The following is a 23,127-nucleotide window of genomic DNA, read 5'->3' on the forward strand; positions in this document are numbered from 1 at the left end:
TATCTTAGATTTTATTGTTGAAATACCAAAGGTACAACGTTGTGCAGTAATTTTAGTTGTAGTGGACAGCCTTACGAAATATGGCCATTTCATTGCATGCACCACGTTGCCTACTTCTAGTCAGTTAGCAACTCTTTTGTTACACCACGTTGCACATTTACACAGTCTCCCTAAGATTATCCTCTCTGATCGTGAATCCCAATTACAGATCATTTCTGGCAAACATGGTGTTAAAGGCTTAAGGTCTCCTCCTCATGATCAACCAGTCATCATCCACAGAAGAATGGTCAAACTGAATGTTTGAACAAAACCCTAAAACAGTATCTATGATGCTATGCTGATGAAGCTGCGGGTTCCTGCGTGATAATTCTTTGACTTGCTGAATTGGCTTATAACAATTCAGGCCATTCTTCTACTGGTAATACTCCTTTTTTTGGATTGTAAGGTCATCCTCCGCACACGTTGACTGCCACAATACCTCCTTCAACAGATCTCACACCTGCAGTGTAAGCTACATTACAGCACAATCATCAAACACACTCTCAAATATACTTCAATTTAGAAAAAGCCAAATAAGCAGTATGATAAACATCACAGACCAGGCCCCATGTATCAAGCAAGCGATAAGTTGTGGCTACCTACGAAACACATAAGACCCTTGAGCCATTGGAATGTCACTTTTTGTGACGTTCCAATGCGCAGAAGCCTGCGTGATATTTATCAGGCAGCACTAATCCACTTTTTTTGGCTTAATGCTGCATGATAAATATCAGTCCCTTTAACTCAGTGTTCTGCGTTAAAGGGGCATGCAATGGGTGTTGCTGGGGGCGTTCCCAGCAACATCAATGGCCTTTTGACACTGCCCCAGATATACGAGAAATCGTAAATCTGAGGCAGTGCCAAAAGCTTACGCCTCCCCAGGGTAGGTGTAAGGAAGGCGCAACAGGTAGAAATATCTTTATTTCTCCTTGTTTTTCCTTTTTCTATGTGTGCTGCATTCTGCAGCACACATAGAAAGAGGAAAAGCCTGTTGTGATTGTTATTGTACAGAAAGGTTTCCCTTCCTGTACAAAAATAATCATCTCCGCAACGCAGACACCCTTGCACCATTGTGCAAAGGTGTCTGCATAGGCTCAGGCAGCCCATTGTACGCCGGCGCAGGGGAAAAGGACAGGAATGCGCCGTATCTTAGAGATACGGCGCATTACTGCCATTTTCTTTTGCCGTAGGGAAGTGCAGCAGGAAGGCCTGCTGCGCTTCCCTAAGGCAAAACTTCATAAATAAGGCCCATAGCATTCAAACACAAACACATGTTTCATCCTAAATTCATAGGTCATTGTTGCATCTGGGACAAAGGTCCTTGAAAAGGAAAATGACAAACATAATAATTATAGGCCACAATATGCACTATAATGAACAGAAAAGTCCAGCCGGACTTAAGAATGTATTCAATAATTAAATAAATTGATTCTGGAGAGAACAATGGAACAGTGGGACACAGTCCTGCATCCACAGTGCCTCATGTACATTTAGACAATACATACATGTAAGGTATTTCAGGCATGTGAGGAAAATTGGAGCAAAAAGGCAGTATTTACAGTGTATTTGCTTCACATATTTAGGAAACACATCATTTTAGGCACATAATAGTGAACTAGTGTTAAGCCCACATATCATGTCGACGGCGTTTCGATCCAGTTAAAGATAGTGGATCATCATCAGGACAACCATTGCCTGCCTGAATTTAAAGCCTGTATGAACAGGGAAAAAGGGAACATATGACAGTACATTAATCATCTGTGTAACTCTCATATACCCCTTGAATGCCCTTGCGTTCAACCTTAGGCTCTTAAATTGAACAGGCTCCTCACTGAAAACCTTATCACCAAGGTGCAAGGTAAGCCAGACAACCATGGGTTCGCACACTAGCTGTCCTCGAGAGAACCCATTCCCACCCCTAACTGTTGTTCCCATCACAGGTACCCTCCTAATCGCTCCATCCGGCAGCGTTCAGGAACTGCCCCAGCCCTTCCACAGACGACAGGTGGACAGCGCGGTAGACATCCCGCTCTTCGCTACCATGTAATTATCCCATGCGCTTATCAGGGTCCCCTTCCGACTCACCACCCCCTTCCAAATAGTGTGGAACAAATCACCTAGGCATGCCTTAGGCACCTTAAATGATAGTCACGACTCAACACCAATACCCCTCGTGGCATGAACTGATCACAATGCGCCGTGGATGATCAGCACAGGTTGCCCGACACTTTTCTCACAAGAATGACCAAGTAGCACCTTAAAGCATGGTATGAGTCCAACTTTAGAATTATCCTAAGAGTTACACAGATGATTAATGTACTGTCATATGTTCCCTTTTTCCCTGTTCATACAGGCTTTAAATTCAGGCAGGCAATGGTTGTCCTGATGATGATCCACTATCTTTAACTGGATCGAAACGCCGTCGACATGACATGTGGGCTTAACACTAGTTCACTATTATGTGCCTAAAATGATGTGCTTCCTACATATGTGAAGCAAATACACTGTAAATACTGCCCTTTTGCTCCAATTTTCCTCACATGCCTGAAATACCTTATATGTATGTATTGTCTAAATGTACGTGTAGCACTGTGGATGCAGGACTGTGTCCCACTGTTCCATTGTTCTCTCCAGAATCAATTTATTTAATTATTGAATAAATTCTTAAGTCCGGCTGGACTTTTCTGTTCATTATAGTGCATATTGTGGCCTATAATTATTATATTTGTCATTTTCCTTGTCAAGGACCTTTGTCTCTTTAGTAATTGATACCCCAGGTCCTTGCTTACCTAGAGGGTTCCCTTGTCTTTAAAAATAGTATGTTGCGCAATCGCTGGATTGCAAGGGATCAAATCCTATCTACTTCCTTTTGAAGTGGGTCCTTACTGTACTCCCTTGCTCGTTTTGTTATCCCATACGTCATCCTTGTCCGTAACATGTCTGCTCCCCCTCCTGTGTACTCATTGGAATATATTCAGAAAATCTGTGAAGGTCCCTCTTTATTTTCTGACACCACTGACAATAGCTCTGCTACTACGCCATCTGCCTTTCCCGAGGAATTAGAGAAATTAAAGAAAAAATATGTACGCTTGGAATTAATGACTCTGATGCTTAGACAATATTTAAAAGCAGAAATTATTCCAATAGGACTAATTGTAAGAAACATCCCGGGTATATTTACTGACAACCCGAAATACATTAAGGGCTTCAGCCACATTGGCACAACCTGCTCAAGACACTGGCTCGTCCTGGGTATAGAGATAGCTACTGAGACACTGAGCACTTTACTAGTCGAGATCGAAGAAATTGAGAAAAAAATTAAAGACGATAGTCTAGTTCCGGATTCCAAAAAACTTTTGGATCAGGTCCAAAAAACTGTTGATGAGTTTCAAAGAATCGAGCAGAATAAAAAGACTAACAAAGTAAAAAAAGATATCAAGTCCTTTCACATTGAGTCAGCGTACCCATATCTCCAGAAAGATTTTTACCTGGACCGTTCTTACTCCAACCCCCGCAACTCAAGACCTTGGGGCAGGTTCAACCAACGCCAAACATTGGTTGGTTTCTCTGATTCCTCTGCTGACTTATCTGGGAATTCAGACTCTAGTGATAACTCTGGCCCCTCAAACAGAAACCCTGCCCAAAACAGGAATAATTTTTTAGACAGAGAACAATCCAATACTCCGGTCAGGGGGAGAGGGAAAAGGGTCCCTCGTTGGCACAACCCTCCGGGCGAACGTCAGACGAGGCAGAAATTCTACAAATGGTAGACTCTACAATGACTGATTCCCAATCTATCCCTATATTTAATCTGTCTGCACACAATCTCTCCATTGTTGAATCCTCATTGCTCAGTAAAGGCCTCTCATTTGTACCTACTGTCCGCACTGATTTTCTAGAGCTCCAAACGGAACTTCTTAGATTTTATCGAAAGGTGCGCTTGGATGCCTTTTTTCAATTAAACCCCACACCATTGGCTGTGTCTAACACTCCATTTAGACCACCCTCTACCTTTCTTCCTACGGCTTCCATGGTGCCCCCAGAGGTGATCACTTTTGAAAAATGAGTTACTAATGATCTTAACACCTTGAAGGTAAGAGAAGATTTATTCCCTACAATCTACCACTGGCAGAGAAGAAAGCTATTAACTCGCTTAAAAACCTAGGAAGCCTTGTCATTAAAAGTGCAGATAAGGGTGGAGGTATTGTTCTACAGAACAGAGATGAATACACTGCTGAAATTTTGAGACAATTATCCAATACTGACCATTATATGAGACTCCCCACCAATCCCACAAAGGAACTACAAACAACCATTTTGAAAGTGACCACAGAGGCTCTTGATTTAGGGATTATCAACCAAAAAGAGCACCAATTTCTTAACATCAAATCACCTAGAATGCCTGTAATTTACACGTTGCCTAAAATACATAAGAGCATCACTGCACCGCCAGGACGCCCAATCGTATCCGGGTGTGGCTCGATCCTTGAGCCTTTGGGAAAATATGTAAACTATTTTATCAAAGACTTCGTACTAGACACTCAATGTTATGTTAAGGATAGCATGGCCATGGTCAACTTCATTGAGGAATTACCCTTTAATTTAGGCAATCAGCTACTGTGTACAATGGACGTAGAGTCCTTGTACACAAATATTCCCCAGACTGCTGCCCTATTGGTCATACGTGATATCCTTGACACCAGGCCTAGACCACACCGTGTTCCAACTGTCTTTATACTGCAACTGTTGGAAATCTGCCTAACTAGAAATTTCTTCACCTTTGACCAGCAGTACTTCCAACAGGTTAAGGGAACTTCCATGGGGGCTGTTTTTGCCCCCAATCTGGCAATATTGTTCATGGACCAAATAGAGACCAACCCCATCCTAACAGCTTCTAATCCGTTCTCATCAGATATCTCCATCTGGAAGCGTTATATCGACGATATCTTTTTAATTTGGATAGTGATACAGGCAATTTGAATCAATTCATTCATTGGCTAAACAACAACTGTTGTGGGCTCACATTTACTAGTGACATTGATACCGAATCCATCCATTTTCTGGATCTCAATATATATCATCTTGATGGCCAGTTACGCACTAGGCTGCACCGCAAACCTACAGAGAGGAACACACTGCTATCTTTTAACAGTAATCACCCCAGAGCTCTTAGAGACTCGCTACCCTATTCACAGTTCCTCCGCATAAGAAGGAATTGTTATGCCAAGGAAGACTATTTTAAAGAGGCTGCTGTCCTATCAGCTAAACTCAAACACAGAGGCTACCCAAATAGACTGGTAAGAACAGCGGTTAAACGTGCCTGGTATTGTCCTAGGGAAGCGCTCCTCTGTCCCAAAGACAAAGAATCCACCACAAGACTGGCTTGTGTAACTACGTTCTCTCCTACATCCAATGAACTGAAAAAGAGTATACTGAGACATTGGCCCACTCTCAATGCGGGCACTTTGCACTATGAGTGCCCTTTGTTTGCCTACAAAAAAAGTTCTAATTTGAAAGATCATCTGGTTTGTGCTGCCCTTCCCAATCCTCCAAATTTAAGCACAATAAACTCTCTATGGACCCAAATACCACTGGTAGGGCATGTTAAATGTGGTTCATGTAATGTCTGTGAATTTACCATTGAAGGCAAATCTTTTGTGTTTGATAAAGTCACCATTGAATGCAAAAATTTCACCAATTGTAACAGTAATGATGTTATTTACTTGATCCACTGTCCCTGCAAACTTATATATGTGGGACAAACAAGGCAAAAAGTCAAGACAAGGATTTGTCAGCATCGGAGTAGAATTCGCTGTAAAACTCCCAACGCCCCCTTGGTGGATCACTTCAGCGCTAAAGGACATACAGACAATGATCTCAAATGGACTGTCCTGAAAAGTGTGAAGCTACCACCCCGTGGAGGTGACATCGGACTGTTACTTAACAGAGAAGAACTAAAAATGATCCTTCTTTTTGACAGTATTCGTAATGGCTTGAACCGAAACGAGGGTTGGACCTCACTTCTATGACTTTCAGCCGCCTTGACTCAAAAACATTCAGTACATTGAAGTACCTAATGCCACCCTGACTTACTTCTATGATAATGAGCCATCTTGTCTCCAAGCTATCAGCACATTGCAGATCAGCATGTTGGGTTCCTTCCTTCCTCATTGTCACAATTGAAAATGAAACCATGCTTGTAAATAAGGAAATGTGAATTGAAAGTCACTTGCATGCCTTGAGCGATCACACCGTCGTTTAATTCATTCACCCCAATTCCCTACACCTCCCTGCTACCAACCCTCTTTGACCCAATCAACATGTCAACCACCTGTATAGGTCCGTGCCACTTCCAATATGGCCGCCACGTCATGCCAAATCCTCCAGTAACATGGCCGACGCGCTTATTTCTCCCAATACACCCACAAGCAGACGTTCCACGGCGTGATAGAGCACCGGGACGGTTTCATCAGTTCCATCGTGAACTTAGGGTAAGCAGGGTTCCCAGTTCCCTTGATTAGAATTCCTTCTGGTGGGGCTCCGTTAATTACAGGTCCCCTTTCCCCTCGTAGGAGCCCTGGGTACAGGCGACCGCGCTCCGCATTTGGAAGCCGCCGCAATCAAGCCAAGGTAAGATGCCCTGCACTCAGCTCACATCAACCGCCAGGTTATAACCCACCACGGCAACCACTAATCCCTAATTCCTCCTCTTGGCTACAGGTCCATTGCCGATTACTGCCACGTGACCCTTAATTCTTCATCTCGGCTACAGGTCCATTGCCGATCACTGCAACGAGAACCCCCCTCCATCCAGGAGCCCCATCTTAGGCTCTGTGTCCCACCACCGAGCCGAAAAAATTCTGGATCTGAATCCCGATACTTTAGGTAAGGCTTGACAGGTTCGGCTCGGAAACGCACACTAAATGCATCGACCCGGAATTAACCCATAGCAGCTGATACTACCCAAGGGACACTGGCTAACGGTTCCGCGGATATGCTGTACCCGACCTCAATAGCACTCCAGTGTCCCGCTGGCTGGTAATCCTAACTAACGGCACTACTCTTATCTTATACCTTTCAGATCATATACCCCTTGAATGCCCTTGCGCATAATCAACCTTAGGCTCTTAAATTTAACAGGCTCCTCACTGAAAACCTTATCACCAAGGTGCAAGGTAAGCCAGACAACCATGGGTTTGCACACTAGCTGTCCTCGAGAGAACCCATTCCCACCCCTAACTGTTGTTCCCATCACAGGTACCCTCCTAATCGCTCCATCCGGCAGCGTTCAGGAACTGCCCCAGCCCTTCCACAGACGACAGGTGGACAGCGCGGTAGACATCCCGCTCCTCGCTACCATGTAATTATCCCATGCCCTTATCAGGGTCCCCTTCCGACTCACCACCCCCTTCCAAATAGTGTGGAACAAATCACCTAGGCATGCCTTAGGAACCTTAAATGATAGTCACGACTCAACACCAATACCCCTCGTGGCATGAACTGATCACAATGCGCCGTAGATGATCAGCACAGGTTGCCCGACACTTTTCTCACAAGAATGACCAAGTAGCACCTTAAAGCATGGTATGAGTCCAACTTTAGAATTATCCTAAGAGTTACACAGATGATTAATGTACTGTCATATGTTCCCTTTTTCCCTGTTCATACAGGCTTTAAATTCAGGCAGGCAATGGTTGTCCTGATGATGATCCACTATCTTTAACTGGATCGAAACGCCGTCGACATGATATGTGGGCTTAACACTAGTTCACTATTATGTGCCTAAAATGATGTGTTTCCTACATATGTGAAGCAAATACACTGTAAATACTGCCTTTTTGCTCCAATTTTCCTCACATGCCTGAAATACCTTATATGTATGTATTGTCTAAATGTACGTGTAGCACTGTGGATGCAGGACTGTGTCGCACTGTTCCATTGTTCTCTCCAGAATCAATTTATTTAATTATTGAATAAATTCTTAAGTCCGGCTGGACTTTTCTGTTCATTATAGTGCATATTGTGGCCTATAATTATTATGTTTGTCATTTTCCTTGTCAAGGACCTTTGTCTCTTTAGTAATTGATACCCCAGGTCCTTGCTTACCTAGATGGTTCCCTTGTCTTTAAAAATAATTGTTGCATCTGGAGCAGGTGAACCCAGCCACTTATAATTTGGCTTTACCCTGTGCTCTGCTTATTCACCCAGTGTTTGATACTTCTTTTCTTAAGATAGCCTCTCAGCATTGTCGCCCCATTTCTTTCCCGATGTTGGTTCATGGGGAATGTAAGTATGAAGAAATTGTTGATGCTGAACAGTGCAAAAACACCTTGTGGTATCTGGTCTCCTGGAAGGGATCTGGTCCTGAAAATTAATCTTGGGTGCTTGAACATCATGTACATGGCTCTAAATTTGTTTGGTGCTTTCATCTCCTCCATCCTTCAAAGACAGGCCCTAGAATGCACTTCTTAGGAGTTGAAAGTACTGTTAGCATTGCAGTGGTGCCCGCTCTAGGACCTGACATAATCATACCACTGTACTGTACTTGTACAAGCCTCTGTGTGAGGGCCTGTGTATCAGTGATACTTGTTGTGTCAGGACAACTCAGAGCGACAAAAAGCTTTTTTCCAGGTCTGCGCAATGATGGTTATATTATCTTGCTACTATATGCAAATTGTATTGACTGTAACTATTATGGTACTATTGTTCCCTACAATACTAGAGTCCATTGCCGTGTCTTTTCTTTGTAGTGCACAACCAATTTCAATAGGAATTTATTGCATGGCTCTCGTGGCAAACCTCCTAATTATATCCCAGAAATAGCTGGAAATCAAACAAGAAGGGATGTGCAAGGCAAGTCCTGCATAACAGCCCTAGGAGACCTGGGCTTCTATATCCTAATGGATTAAATCCATAGGATAACCCAGCATCCTTCACTAGAGCTACAGAGAGGTTGGGCTGTATTTTAGATTAAACCCTGGCTGACCCTGATCTCTTCAAGAGGCTTACCAATTTCTTTATAAAAGTAAAATCAGACAGTGATCACTTTATTTACCATTTTCCATGTTACATCAAACAAACATACATGACAAGTACTCATTGTGGTTATGCAAATGCGTCAATCTTAACATATCAACAGTATTAGATCTGTAGTGTCTTTTGATTCTTGATCCCAGACCATTTCTGGCTATTCCGCCCCATTACAGCGTGTCATTTCACATAGTAATGTTATAATCATTCATCTAAACATTATTCATATGTGTCCTCTTGAGGTTCATCCTGTCATGTAGCTCCTGAATATCCTTATATCGTGTTAAGTTAGCATAGGTACATTTGAGGTTTAAACGCCATTTTCCATTCTTGCAACTTCTGCACACGACACTTAATTGTTGACTTAGCTTTCGACCTAGTAGTTTGCCGTGGTTTATGTGAGAATGATGTGTTGTTGCTCTGATATCAGCTTTGCTTAATAAACTATGTCTGCACGAAGAGTGCTGAAGTTTCAGGAACAACACGATATGGAATTGTTATGAGGTCTGATCTCCACGCCTTCATAGTCATAACACAAGTGCAGCCTTTGCCAACTCAGGCTTTAGGCGGGATTGATATTGCCTTGCATGAGGCACATAGAACACACTTGATGCGGTTCACATGAAGAGAGAGCTGGTGTATGCTGATGTGATTCCTTCATGCTAGGAAACTAAGGTATGGGCCCGCCCTAAACCAACCCAAAGAGACCTTCTTAGCTAATAATATAATATATGTGTTAGGGAGGGTGAGATATAAGTGTTGTTAACTCTTATTCATTACAGCATGTTAACATGCTGTCACCATTCGCTTTTTATGTATTAGTAACTATGCTGGTAATTTTGCTACTGATAATAAGTATACTTGTATTATCTAAGATACTGCGCCTGAGAAGACGGCATTAGTAAATAAACATTTCAAATGCACATGTGTTCTTCTTTACTCCATGTTTTGGTTTGTAATGATAATATAACGAAAGAGTGTTCATGAGTTCCACGTATCCTGAGGTACTGTAAGTTCATGTTCTGGTTTGTCTAAACATTGGGAGTTTGATAAGACCAATGAGACACTGTAGCTAGCTTGGTAAGGGGTAAGTTGGGTACTAAGGTGAGTTTTGGGTCACCCTAATTTGCCGAGGTTCCAATCCTCTGTGCACAGTTCTGTGTGAGAACAGAAACCCTGCGACATGGCGCCCAACATTTTCGGTGGTCTTATATCATGACACTCGAGTAGTATATCATTCAAACCTTAACCCCTTCACCTCCGTATCCGGAAAACGGGGTGTCGGTGAAACCTACCTATTTTTAGGTCTTTTTCAAGCTTGATTCTTTCTTAAACGGTTTCTTTGAATTACTACCCAGTTGTGCTACAAAGTCTTCTTTGTGTTTTCTTGTTTCCAGTGTTATCATGGCGGTGGCCATTGCGCAACATAGTCGCGTAGCGGTGCGCACACATCTGCAGGCGTACCAAGTCCCGGTGGACGGTATGGCTGTGATTTTAGTGGTGGGTGCAGATCCGGCGTTCCCTTTTGAGTTGTTTTACTCTTGGGTTACGTTTCCGGCTGTGGACGCAACTTCTGGTTTGTTCCACTCCTACACCGCCTCCGCTGTCCCGGCTGAATATACACCGTACAGGGCACTGGAAATACCTATTGATCATTGGCAGCATCGCGTTTGGTTTGATGGCGCCCTCCCCCACTCTTTGTCCGCTGCGAGGTTAGGTCCACTCTCAATTCCAGGTGCAAACTGGCCTGCGTTGGGTGGGTTTACACCGCACCCGAATCACGGCGCTTGTACCCTTGCAGAAATTCGTAGGCTACATGTGGTTTCCATTTCCGTGATTCGAGCATTAGTGCAATACATCGGTCGACATCTACCTGGTGGTCCCCAGGGGGGTGCGGCCGTTCCCTTGGATCGAGGCGGTATGCGTCTTAATCCGGTGATGGTAAATTCGGTTTTTGGTGCGCGTCCAGTTGACAACGATGACTTCCCATTCTGGTTAGCTGAGAAGTTTGATCAACTGGAGGCGGTGTTTCCGAATTCTACTCCTGCTGATAAGCATAGAATGTTGACGATCACTTTACCGAAGGATTTAACTCCTGAGCTTGTTGACTGTGAAAGCTGGGGGAAAACATTTGCAGCCGTTTATACGAGGTGCTTTGGCACCCCGTCTATGAATGCACTGCCTGAGATCATTAAACGTGTTCAGAATGATCACGGACCTGAGGCAGCGGTTGAATTGGGTATGCGCCTGTGTGGTTCTTTTCAGATTGTAAGTGATCTCATACTCTCCAATGTTAAAGGAGATGCGGTGAACTTTCAGGTGTCGAATGCTTTGGCTGCTCTGCCCGATGCCGATAAACCCCGGCAGTTAGCGAAGATCGTTGTGGCCGCTTATAAGACAATTGGCCGCACAAGTAGAGGTCTGAAATATTTTTCAGTAAAGGAGAAAAAACAACCTCAGGGACAATCTGCAGTGACAGATGTCCAGCCCAAGTCCAAAAAACAGAATTGGCCTAAAAAACAGACACAGGGGAAGCAAAATAAACAGACTCAGGATTCTTTTCCTGCAATACAAGCTCCTGCGCCGACAGACAAAGTTTATGATTTGCGCGATCGAGCGATGATTAAATCACCTGATCGATTTCAGGGTTCTGATCAACGCTCTCCTCGTTCCTTTCAGGAAACATCGGCCCCGAGGACCGGTGGAGGAGGCGGTGGACGTGGACGTGGTGGCCAACAAGGACGTGGTCAGTCCCGCCAGACGGACGGCGCAGTGAAGCAGGAGGATTCTACGAGATTTGGTTGCATCTGTGTCGTGTAAATTCAATAATTTGTAACTTTGCAGATATGGGTTACAAATTTAATTTTGCAAAATCGCACATTGCAGAACACAGTGTTGTTCCTCGGCTATGAGCTGAACAATGAAGGTCGGGGTTTGGCTCCTCACTTCTTGGAGAAATGCGCACAATTGCGCGCTCCTACAACACTGAAAAAATTACAGTCTTTGCTGGGCTTCTTGAATTTCGGCAGAACTTATGTTCCGGAATATGCCCAGCGTATCAAGCCTTTGTATGCTTTGATACAACCAACTTTCTCAAAATCATGCTGGCTGCCTGAGCATTCGGCCATTTTGCAATCATTGCAGGCTGATCTGCTCGCCTCTAAATATTTACTGACTCGTGATAACCACACCAACCTGGTGATAAGAATAATTCCAGGGGCGGTTGGTTTCACGTACCTGACTTTTAATGAAGGTGACACAGTACCTATTGCTTACAAGTCACACTTGTACACTTCGGCTGAGTTGCGGTTTCCCACTGTGGAGAAAGTTTTAACTGCTGTACAGATGGCGATTCTTAAAGAACGAGCTCTGTCACAGGGGAAGCGCATGTTAGTGGTAACACCCTGTCCTCATTTGGAGGCAGTCACGAAAGCCAGTGTACCGAATTCTAAAGCTTTGCACCCACGGTGGATTCAATGGGCAGCGTCATTGACGTCCACGGATGTCACGTTTATTTTTGACGCCTCATTACGGTCGCAAGAGTACTTGCAGTATGAGTTCGTTCATCCTGCTCCTCTGGCTATGCGACCTTTGGAGGACTTCCATTGCATCATTTACACTGATGGGTCGGCGCAGGTTGCGCATGGCTCTAAACATGCCTACGTTTCCGCATGCGCTATTGTGGTTGGTGCTATGTTGAACGATGAGTTCATTTCCAGGGAAGTACACACGTTGCCCCTGGGCGATTGCACTGCACAATTGGCAGAGCTTCGTGCTCTTTTACTAGCGTTGGAGTACGCAGATCCAAGTGTTACTACTCTGATTGTAAGTGATTCTTACTACTGTGTTCAGTCTTACAATGAGAACTTGTTCTTTTGGATTCAAAATGATTTTCATGATTCCAAGGGTAGCACAATAAAACATAAAATGATCTGGGTTCGAGTGGCAGAGCTTAAGGCGAAGTTGCCACTCGTTTTTGTGATTCATACTCTCGGTCATCAGCGCGTGGGAGTTCACGCTGTTGGCAATTCGCTTGCTGATGAAGCGGCGAAATCAGCAGTATCTACATACTTAGTTGCAGCGGTTACTAGATCCAAAACCAAGATTGATAGCGACATCTTGGCGGCAGTTGCTGCCTCTGAGAAGGGAAGTAAACATCCTGCGGGATTCCCTTCGAAGTACAAATACCACTTAAGTCCCGAAAAGGTTCCTTTTGTGACAATTCCTGACGTTGGGGAACGGCTGATTCCCAACTCGGATCGCAGAGCAGACTTGATTACAGCGGCACATGAAGGTGTGGCGTCTGCGCATGCGGGCGTCTCGGCCACTGTAACTCAATTACAACAACGTTTCTGGTGGCGGGGACTGTACAAACAGACGCGTGATTATGTCCTTCTTTGTGACATATGCCAGCAGATTAAACCTTCGACTGCTACGCGTCCGCCACAGACTCAGTTGTACATTTCTAATAAACCGCTGGGTTGTGTTTATTTAGATCACTGCGGTCCTTTTTCATCTGATACTGCGTATAAGTACATCTTAGTAGCAGTTGACTCATGCACACGCTTTGTGTGGGTATGGCCACATCGCAGTGCTGATTCACGGACTGTCATTAGAGATTTGCGTGTCTTTATAGGGATTTTTGCCTGTGGTACCTTCCATTCGGATCAGGGTCCGGCTTTCACCTCTAAGGCGTATAAGGATGCCATGACTTCGTTGGGGGTCCAAGTCAAGTTTTCGTCTCCCTACAGACCTGAGGGTAACAGTGTAGTTGAGCGAATGAACCGTGATTTAAAGCAATCTTTGACAGCCCGAGTTATAGGCACTGGCAGAAACTGGCTGGCTCACCTCTATGGCGTGCAGCGTGCTCTTAATAATCTCCCAAGAAGGTCTCTGGGTGGGCGGACCCCATACGAAATGCTCTTTGGCATCAAGATGTACGTCCCTGACCTTGACGGTCTAGACTGTGTGGTTCGCGCCACTTCCTTTGACGCAGATGAACATTGCAATGTTTTACAGAATCTACAAAAGACCAGAGACAGTCTTGCAAAGGAACATTTGCCCTCCACGTCGGATGATGCGTTGCAGATCCCGGTAGTTGGCTGGCTACCCCAAGTTGGCGAACTGGTTCGAGAGAAGATCGATAACAAGAAAGAATTTGGTCCTTCCTATCGAGCTCCGGTTCCAGTCCTTGGAGTGAAGGGCACGAGAACAGTCATTTTACCACCACTTCCTGGTCGTAAGGAAAACAGGTTTATTTCAATTGACAATGTCAAGATACACAGAGTGGCCGATTCTTCTTAGCATGACACCGGCTGTTTCCTGTCCTTCCATTGTGAGAAATTCAGTTATGCCCACTGCTTCTAATATTGAACCTGAAGTGGCCATCGAATTACCTGCTGTTTCCAGTCCGTTATTAAATAATTTACCCGGAACTAACATTGATGAGATAGACTATACTTACCCCACTGATTTGTCCATGCCTGACCTGCAAGCACGTTTAGCCACGGAATCCAGATTTTCATTTGACTCTGCTTCCCTTGCCTCGAAGAAACCCTCTCGAATTGCAGTTTATGCTAGCCTGTTTAAAAAACATTTTTTGATTCCCCCTTGGACATACATTTGGCTGGTCCTTTTTTCGGTTTACCTTTTTATGTCAATTGGTTTTGTGTTTTATTTTTTCGAATCATCAATGGACACTATGTCGAGGAAAGAACATGCATTACTCATTTAAATGGAACTTTGGCCCCGCTTTCCTCGTCACATTCTACACACAGATTTAAAAGAGACTTGACTTTGGTTAACATCACAGCATGGCCTGTCCTTGATGGAATCGTGTGGGATGCAGTTCGGTTTCAGATTCATGGCCCGACGGAAGTCGTTAATGTTCCTAATGTACTTAGAGTGAATATGGGGGATGTGGTGAAACAGAACATTCGTTCTGATGACTGGGATGTTAATGCTGTAGAAAGTTTGTTTTCTGATTTACAATACTATGCTGCCTTTGATGCTGAGGATTTATATTTAGAATCTGCTAATTATGGTGAATTATTCTGCTACCAACATTATGGCAATCACTTCTTACACAAAACATCATCCCGAAGGGATACTGTTAATTTTACTCAGTGGGAACATTGCCCAGCACCTAAACAAGGGAGTTCAGAAACGTTTCTGAAAAAGTATACTTATTTCACTGACTTTAACCAGTCCAATCCCGAGTCCTTTTATTTTAAATTTCATAACAAGCCAATGTCCAAGGTTAGACTTACCGATACTAAATTGTTGTATTCGAAGGCCTTCCTTGATCAATTAGTTACTGGAGGCTATGAGCTATGGAAGGAAACAATAGACCTTAAATCAGTTTGGGGTTCAAGGGCCTGGCAGGTACAAGGCACTGAGGCTTTGCACCGTGCATGTCTCATCCCGAATCATATGTTGTTTTTAAATGAAACAATTTCCCAGACTACATGCTTTGGATTGGCTACTTCTAAAAAGTTGAACACTCCTTCTTTCCCGGAGTTGGAGGAATATGATGGTTGGAGTAACTTTACTCAGTTGTCCATTAGAGAATTACAGGCTCTACTCCTTAATTCCTCCTTTAACATTTCCAGTATGAATCCTAAAGGTTGGCTGCTTTGGCACCGTAGTGCTGATTCTTGCCAAAATAGATTTTTGAATTTAACTGACGGTTTTAAAACTGTTAAATCTGATCCCAGGTTTGACTTGGTTCATACTGTCACCTCTTATTCTGTAGGCAAATTGTGTCAAAATTGGCTGAAACATTCAACTTTACCTGCAGTGAAGAGTCACCTATCTAAACTGAATGCAGACGTGGATTTGAATGATTTCATTAAAGGCCCGGCTAGTGGCAGGTCGAAAAGGTGGATATATGGAGTTTACAATGAAATTTGGAAACCATCACAGATTGAGGCTGCTACACGCCTTAGGGCTATTGATCAGGCAAATCTTGAGAAAGTGCTTGCAGTTGTTGACAATAGTATTAACGTGCTTTCCTCTAGAATTTACACATTGGATAATATTGTGTCGTCAGTTGTCGATATTGTGCATGATGAAGTGTCAGTATTATACCATGGTCAGAATCAATTACGTTCAATCATGCAATTTGCATGGACCCTTCAGACTCTGAAAAATGGTAAAGTTCCCTGGGGGTACATGAACGTTTCTTCTTTGTTTGCACCGTTTAATTTAACTGACAAACAACGCTTGCTTTCAATGCGTGATGCTTCCTTTTCTATGTTACATATTGAAAGGTTAGAATCTTTACCTTTTTCCGTGGCAGAGGCCACTGCTGCAACGTGGCTTATCCACGGTTTAATAACGCTGCCTTTTGCTTTATATAAGTTTTCAAATTGTATGAAATATGTACCCATTGGTCGTTATGAACCTTTAGGTAGCGGTTTCCTTCATGAAGTCTGGTCGCTTCCATACACATACAGATGTTTCAAGGATGACCAAGAAGTTTATCTGAATGGGGAGGAGTGTACTGAGACACCAGATCATTCTTTAATGTGTAGAAACATACAGTTACACGGTTCATGCAACAAAGACCGACCGAATATGGCTTGCGTTTTGCAAGGCACGCCAGTTCCTGCTATCATCCCCACGTTTAAATTATTGGAAAATGGTAGTTATTTAATGCTCAATAATGAAGACTGTTGTGGGTTAATTAAAGGTATAGCTTTCATCGTAACAGTAAGTGAGCGGGTTATTTGCTGCAGAAATGTGCTTTATCCTCCCACACATGAACATAGGGAGTCTTCCATCTGGCCACAGATACCAACCTTGGGAGCAGAATTCAGCGGCATGGCGAGAATAAGGGCTCTTTTGTCCCAGAAAGAGGTGGCCTTGAGCTCGGCCCGTGAAACTTTCGTGCTTCACATTGCAAACACCCGTACAGAGGTTCAGGCTCTTTTGAATACTGATTTGCCTTTGCATTTCGGAGCGATGGTTCGTACTATCTTTAACGCATCCTCCACAAAAGGCCTAGCGCATTTTTTTAAAGTTGTTAGCAGTGGTCTCGTGACTTCCTTTGAAAAGATTTTTGGAGTCATCCCTGCTTTCTTCCATTCTATTTTCTCATCCTTGTTTGGAGGATTCCCATTTTTACTTGCATTAGCGGCTGGCGCTCTAGTGATTTTCTGTCTTTTTAAATATGGATGTCCTTCCTGTGCAAGACCTCGCGCAACAGCTACTGACGCAGTTTCGCAACCGCATGCTTGAATATTATGGCACACTGCCGTTGGCGACATTGAGCGCGGCATATGGATTATCTTTTCGATTCTCCTATTTCACCTGTGTCCAGCCTATATTTCACTGCCTGACCTGTGATTTCCATTGGGCGATTGATTTGTGTCTCTGCGGACCGGTTTCTCCTGACGTCGATTTTAATCAGCTGATGAGTCCTATCATTGCTCACGAGTTGGTTTGTTCTGACGAGAGGATTATGGCCTTAGCAGTGGCGCATGGACTAATTGGTCCCTGGGATATGTTGTCGGCAGCACAGAATTTCTTGGAACTAAGTTTTCTTGAAAACCCACCGAGCTGTCCTCTGATGGTTATAGAGGATCCGGTGCTGGGAGAACACGTATGTTCTTTTCATCTTTTAAATTGGATGGCTGAACTGTTTTCGGATGAGGACAGTGATTTCCTATTGGAGGCTGTTGCTACTTACTTTGCATATACAGTTTTGTCATAGACACTGCCTCGGATTGACATGCTGATCAATAGCATTTCATTGATTTTATTGACTTATTTGTAAAGTTTTTTTATTATTTCCTTGCCTATTGGCTTGAGCCACGTTATATTTTTGGGCTATTTTTTAGCATTAATTTTTGCGGTTTAATTTCGGATCATGTTCGTTTTCTGTTGAGTTCTGCTCTCATGAGATGGCACTTCTGTTATCATATTTAGTCCGTTCTCGGATCAAGGGGGGGTGTCATGTAGCTCCTGAATATCCTTATATCGTGTTAAGTTAGCATAGGTACATTTGAGGTTTAAACGCCATTTTCCATTCTTGCAACTTCTGCACACGACACTTAATTGTTGACTTAGCTTTCGACCTAGTAGTTTGCCGTGGTTTATGTGAGAATGATGTGTTGTTGCTCTGATATCAGCTTTGCTTAATAAACTATGTCTGCACGAAGAGTGCTGAAGTTTCAGGAACAACACGATATGGAATTGTTATGAGGTCTGATCTCCACGCCTTCATAGTCATAACACAAGTGCAGCCTTTGCCAACTCGGGCTTTAGGCGGGATTGATATTGCCTTGCATGAGGCACATAGAACACACTTGATGCGGTTCACATGAAGAGAGAGCTGGTGTATGCTGATGTGATTCCTTCATGCTAGGAAACTAAGGTATGGGCCCGCCCTAAACCAACCCAAAGAGACCTTCTTAGCTAATAATATAATATATGTGTTAGGGAGGGTGAGATATAAGTGTTGTTAACTCTTATTCATTACAGCATGTTAACATGCTGTCACCATTCGCTTTTTATGTATTAGTAACTATGCTGGTAATTTTGCTACTGATAATAAGTATACTTGTATTATCTAAGATACTGCGCCTGAGAAGACGGCATTAGTAAATAAACATTTCAAATGCACATGTGTTCTTCTTCACTCCATCTTTTGGTTTGTAATGATAATATAACGAAAGAGTGTTCATGAGTTCCACGTATCCTGAGGTACTGTAAGTTCATGTTCTGGTTTGTCTAAACATTGGGAGTTTGATAAGACCAATGAGACACTGTAGCTAGCTTGGTAAGGGGTAAGTTGGGTACTAAGGTGAGTTTTGGGTCACCCTAATTCGCCGAGGTTCCAATCCTCTGTGCACAGTTCTGTGTGAGAACAGAAACCCTGCGACAATCCCTCCCCAGTGGGGACAATCCCTGCAGGAGGCTGTTGCTTGGGCGCTGCTTCTATTGTCATTAGATAGTTTTTCAATGGTGCCGAGATCTCCTTGGGCTTCGATGTTGGGACAATGTTGTTGTGAATAGATCACTATTTGTATTGCAATAGATCAGACTATTAAGCCATGCTTTAGTTGAAGGGGTACTCTTATTGCCCCAGCATAATGCGATTTCTCTTTTAGCTAATATAAGGGCAATGGCGACAAATCTGCGCACCTGTTTTGGAAAATTACGCACATATCCCATCAGGGCAACTTCTGGCAATTAATTTATATCTAATGTTATCATTTGTGACAGTATAGTGTAAAATTTCCTTCAATAGTCACCTATCTTTGCACAATTCCAAGTCATGTGGGCAAAGTCTGCTACCTGTGTGCCATACTTTGGGCATGTGTGGGGCCTCGAGGTATCTATGGATTAAGCTTGGCTGGGGACATTAAAAAAAAGAAATATACATGTATTTTTTTAAAGCACATTTATAAAGCGCATGATTACACTCCGCCAGTGTGTCCCCGCGCTGCGGTGTCACTGCAAGAAATCCACCCAACCGCCTCTTTCCTCTGCCTCACACTGGTGGCCATCTTGAGAAGGACACTCCCCCCTCCCCTCTCGTATCACTACTCATGTTTACACGACCTGTCCTACGTTCTTTACATTTTCCTTTAAATGTAGTTTAATCGTTTCTTTATCTATTCCCATTCACTGTTCCTCTCTTCATGCACTCTCCCTCTATGTTACCCCTAATTTTACTGCTAATCACCTGTGAATCTATGTATTTATCCATTGCCTAGTCTCACTGCTTTTATTTGTATTTCTACACGGTCTGACCCTTGTTCTTCCCAATTTGTTTTCACTGTATATGTGGTTTTATCGATTTGTTTTTATTCATTGTATTTATTCACTATTTTTATTCCCATTCACTATGCCTCTCTTCTAATACTTTCCTTTCATTCTACCTATTTTCACTGTTTATGTGGTTTTATTGATTTGTTTTTATTCACTGCTTTTATTCACCATTTTTATTCCCATTCACTATGCCTCACTTCTAGCATTTCCTTCTATTCCACCTCCAATTTTACTGCTAATTACCTGTGAATTTTCTCTATTTATATATTGCCTAGTTCTATTGCTTATATTTGTATGCTCACACGGTTTGATCCATGTTCCTTACAGTTTGTTCTCTCTGTATTTGTGTTACTATCGATTTGCTTTTACTCCCTTTCACTATTCCTCTTTTCTTGCCTGTTCCATTGTTAATGTTAAAATGTACTGCTTTAGGCTACCCTAAATTTACTCCCCCTTTCTTTAGCCCGCACTTTATTCCCCAGTTCTTCCTATTGTTGTTGTGGGTTATACCTTCTGTTTTCTATTCCAATTCACCTTTCCTCTCATCATGCCCCCCTTCTCACCTTTGCCCACGACTGTTGTACCTCCTAACTCTAAAATTGGCCCTAACTCCTGGTCCATCCTTTACCCTCCCCATCTCTCAAAACGTGGTAAAAAAACTTCAAACATAATCTTCTTGCTCTTCATCAAGATACTCTGTTTGCCGACAGTCACAATACCCTCACCTCCTCCACTATTACCAACTACATCTTCTTCACTAAACGCCCATCCAAATGGAAAAGCATCTTTCTCCGACACCTTCCTATCAGTAACTCTCGCACAATCCTGTATGATATAAAACTCTCCACCACCCCTTCTTCCTCTTTTCCTGGGGAAATAGACATTTCAAATTTCAAATCGGGAAACATACTTATTCAAGCATCAGAAAAACACCTCTATATTTTTGAACACCACTTCAGCAAACTATCCCGGAACCTCACTTCTACCCTTAACCCTTACCTCCAACACCCCCAACACCGAGATGTCCTGCAACCCCCACAACCCCAAGTCCCGCTCTCTCCTCCCACTGATACAACCTCCTCATCCCCTATCCTTCCTGTTCATACCCAACCTCAATCAACTATGCCTGCTCTCTATGCGATAATTTATAACAATCCCCCTCCCTCAATCCCTAACACTGCCTCCCTTGAATATGCACCCTCCTCCGACTCTCTCACTCCCCCTTTTGCCTACCACACCCTTCCCCTGTCTTCCACTCTTGACCTGCAACCCTGCCCACCCCCTCCTTCTATCATGCCCCCTCATCCCTGGACCCAAGCACTCCCTCCCCCTGACTCTTCTAGCCCTCTTGAAATTCATCTCCCCTACCCCCATACTCTGTCATCCCCACCAACGCACCAGTCTATATACTCTACTGCCTGCCCCTTGCCCTGTGATCCTTCCATGATCCCATCTCCCCCTTCTCCCACTTCTTATGACGCTCCTTTAACTCCACTAGCCTTCAAAACTTACCCTCCCCCACTATCACCTGCTAACCATCGACGAGCAACCCTTCCCCTCTCCCCTCCTTGTTTTTGCACTACATTGCTCCCAACTCCACATAACCCTCTACCTTCTCTTGTTACTCCCTCACTCACCCCCATTACGGCTCTCCCCCCTCTCCAAATACTCTCCCCCTCTTTAACTCCCCTCTTCCCCTACCCAGGTTTCCCCCCTCCCCTCTATCTATCACCCTCTCCCAATTAAATTTGACACCTCCGACCTCCTGAACTCAACTGACCACCTACATTCCTCACTCCTTACGCATTCAATTCTTAATATTGAACTACACCTTGCGACCCTTGTCTTAGATCTCGCCTCCTTCAGAATGATGTCTCTCTACTCTCTAGGAATTACTCTCTGGATCTCACCCACTCCAATGTCCCCTCACATAATTTCAATATGGCAGATTTCACTGTGCCTCTCCCTCCCCCTCCAATCACCTCTCCTTCTGTTGTTCCTTACACAAATTTTCTGCCAAGCCCACCCCTCCATCCGAACAACCAACCCTCACCAGACCCCCAAAATCTCTCCAATGTCTTCCCCCAGACACCACTATGTCAACCTCCCCCTCTCATCTTACGTCCCGCCCAGTGTCCCAGGGAATTAACATGACCACGACCTCCCCTGTTTCTCCCCTGATTGAGGATCTCAGTACACTCGGCCCTCCACCCTCCCCTATCCATCCTTCCCCATGTGACCCCCTTGACCCCTCTGATCTCCTTAATACCCCAACCCACCCCACCTCTTTTGTGATACCCACCCCCCCACTCTGCCATCCCAGTTCTTCTGGGAATGAACAGATACCCCCGATTACCTTCATCACCTAGGCCCCCTCAACAACTAACGTCGATCCACCTATGTCCCTCAAATTTACATACCGACATCTTACCCCTCAGCTGCATGCTAATAAACTGCAGATCTGCCTCATGTCATGCTACGGAAATAGCGGAAACCATTCTCAGCGATAACATCGACATTGCTTTCTTAACAGAAACATGGCTTAACCCCCACTCCACCTCTATCCTTGATATGCTCATCCCTCCTGGTTATTCCATCCTTAAGAAAGATAGAATTGATCAAGTTGGTGGTGGCCTTGGCATAATCTTTAAAGATGACCTAAAACTTGTGCAGGTTCATCTCCAAGTCCCAGTCTCTTTCGAATACCTCTGCACCGGTCTTACCACTCATAGTTCCCTTACCATTCACATACATACCATCTACCACCACCTCGGTAATCCTTTTCCCTTTGCCGAGGAGCTATCTGACCTCATTAACCAAGCGTCGCTCTCCAACTCCAGGAATCTCTTCCTTGGGGACTTTAACATTCATTGGAATAAAACCAAACAATCTGCTACTAGCCTCCTTATTGAGACCATGGACAACAGTGACCTGACTCAACTCTGCCAATTTCCTACTCACTATAAGGGTGCCACCCTTGACGCCATTATCTCTTGCAAAGATCTGGCCTCCCTCTCAAAGATCATTCCCGTTGACTAGTCCGATCATCACCTTATCCTTTTCACCATGAATAGCTCTACTACTCGTCCAACCCCCAGCAGCAGTTTACAAATGAAACAAACACGACCAAATTGCCCCATCTAAACTGAAACCATTAAAAAACATCCCACCCTAATCCTCGTTTAACTCTGAACTAAACAACGAAAGACGTGCTCTCAGGCAGTCTGAACGTGCTTGGAGAAATCAACCTTCCTCTTCCAACTTGATACTCCTCAGAAA

Source organism: Lissotriton helveticus, chromosome 1_1 (genome assembly GCF_964261635.1).
Source record: "Lissotriton helveticus chromosome 1_1, aLisHel1.1, whole genome shotgun sequence".
NCBI classification, from domain to species: Eukaryota; Metazoa; Chordata; class Amphibia; order Caudata; family Salamandridae; genus Lissotriton; species Lissotriton helveticus.